Below are 2,660 nucleotides of genomic sequence, written 5' to 3' on the forward strand. Positions count from 1 at the left end.
AGAGCTAGTTCCAGGACAGGCTCCAAAGCCACAGAGAAACCCTGTCTTGAAAACAAAACAATAATCAAACTTGTAGTTATGTTATATTTTCAAGACTAGACATATACTTTAGATAGGTGATCTTCAAATACTTCAGAGACATACAGAATATGGCATTTAATGTGTTTAATAACCTAAGGTTTTTCATGACAGTGAAACATGTGAGTCTCTGGCAGCACCAATCTACTTCACAAAAGAATGATAGGCATTGAAGAACCTCCATATGGAGTTTGCTTTCAGTGTGGCAAAGCTAGCTATTTGGGCAAGAAACTGACTGCCCTTGCCTCAATTGCTGACAGTGTACTGTTCAAATTGGACAAGCCGGATACAAAGGAAAGCAACTGCTAAACTTTGTAAAGGCAAGGTAGAACAGTCCTTCAAAATTTCTGCTTCGTAGAAAAGTCTGCCGGATATTCTAGAACTGTAGGCTGAAGACAGATGCCCCAACGTTGTAGAAGAACTTTGGGTACGACTGTCCAAACAGCCAGATGTCTCTGTCATTTCTGTAGTTTTGGAAGTGACTTACCCTGTACTCCCTGTTTACTATGTTAAAGTTAAAACCTCTCCTTTTTATTTAGACAAAAAGGGGAAAATGTGGCATAGAATATTTGTTTAACTTTGTAAATATGTGTTATTTTGTTTATGCTGCATTTGTTTAACTAGGCAAAGATGTGTTGCTGTTTCACCTGGCCTGCCTAAGGCACCTGATTGATCTAATAAAGTTGAATACCTAATATTATAATATTAGCTAATAATAGTCAATAGCTAGACAGAGGAGGGATAGGTAGGGCTGGCGGGCAGAGAGCATGAGTAAGAGGAGGAATCTAGGCTGGAGGACAATGAGGGAGAAAGAGAGGAAGAAGCCTGGGGCAGCCTAGCCAGGCAGCCTACCGACAAAGCAGGAAAGTAGGACACGCAGAATGAAAGGTAAAAAGCCCCAAGGCAAAACATAGCCGAAGAGAAACGGGTTAAAAAGAGTTATAAGACTAACAAAACAAGCATAAAATAAATCTGAGCTTTCATAATTAGTAAGTCTCCGTTTCATGATTTGGAGGATGGTGTTTCAAGAAAGCCTGCTACAGAGGTGTTGTGGGATAAACTTTTTATACACTGTGAAGATGTGTCATTGCCAAGGAGCCTTCTGATTGGTTTAGTAAAGAACTGGATGGCCAACAACTAGGCAGGAAGTGATAGGCAGAGAGAAAAGAAGAGATGAATCTGGGCATAGAGAGGATGCCTGAGGAGATGGAGAGGAAGCAGGACATACAGAAGGAGAAGTAAAAATCATGAGTCACATGACAGCATGTAGATCAATATAAATGGGTTAATTTATGAGCTAGTAAAAACAGGCCTAAATTAAGGCTGTGCTTTTACCTCTGATAATCAGTCCCTGTGTCATGATTTGGGGACTGGTGGCTCAAGAAAGCCTGCTACACAGAGGCTTACCATTTTACCTAGTTTTTCGTTGTCATCAACCTAATTAGATTGATTTTTTTGTTTTTTTTTGGTTTTTGTTTTGTTTTTGTTTTCGAGACGGGGTTTCTCTGTGGCTTTGGAGCCTGTCCTGGAACTAGCTCTTGTAGACCAGGCTGGCCTCGCCTCGAACTCACAGAGATCCACCTGCCTCTGCGTCCTGAGTGCTGGGATTAAAGGCGTGCGCCACCACCGCCCGGCATTACATTGATTTTGATGTTAAGAACTAACTAGGAATACACCTGGGCCACTGGTCAACAGTGTTGTAATTAATAATATAGTTTTTGTGTGATTATTCGGGTCTGGTGGCCAGGAAACAAAAGTGCAGTCTTTGTTTTCATATTCTGACCTCTGAGAGCAGCAGATCCCCAGAAACTGGAGTTACAGATGGTTGTGAGCCACCATGTGAGCTCTGGGAACTGAACCTGGGCCCTCTGACTCTCTCATCCATCTACCCAGCCCCCAAAGAGCAATTTTGATTAAAATCAAGACTTCTAACACAGTGTAAACAAAGGTACACTAACTTGCTGTGTACTGGAGAATGATAGGGAAATGTTAAAATTTTTTGTTTTTGCTGAGCAGTGGTGGCATTTGCCTTTATCAGAGCTTGGGAGAAAGAGGCAGGTGGATCTCTGTGAGTTCCAGACAGCCTGGTCTGCAGCGTGAAAATCCTGTCTTGAAAAACAAAAGCAAAAGAAAGAAAGGAAGGAAGAAAGAAAGACAGACCTTGAGGAACCAAGTTCTACGTCAGGGTGGAAGGAGTTAATTGAATCCCAAAAGTTGTCCTCTGACCTCCACTTGTGCGCCATGGTCCCTGACAAAAAGACAAAAACAAGCGAGGAAGAACCAAGGCTGCAGTGGTAGCATGGCTCAACCTGGCCACGCACCGCCTGAGACACCTTGGAGTCACTGCCTTTGATTGTGAGTTACTTGGTCACTGGATATTCAGAAACCTATTATTGCTTTTGGCAGTTTTTTTTGGTAACCCCACATTGAGTTATAAGACCTCATATGGATGAGATCCATAGTTTTAAAGAAGCATCAATTAGATATTATGGTTTTGATCACCTGAGAGCACAGGGAAGTGTGGCAGCTGGAGGGTTTATAATTTCTCCCTGTTGGTTGTCTTTTTTTTTTTTTTTTTTTTT

The sequence above is a fragment of the Microtus ochrogaster genome, unplaced genomic scaffold, assembly GCF_000317375.1.
Source record: "Microtus ochrogaster isolate Prairie Vole_2 unplaced genomic scaffold, MicOch1.0 UNK15, whole genome shotgun sequence".
Taxonomy (NCBI): domain Eukaryota; kingdom Metazoa; phylum Chordata; class Mammalia; order Rodentia; family Cricetidae; genus Microtus; species Microtus ochrogaster.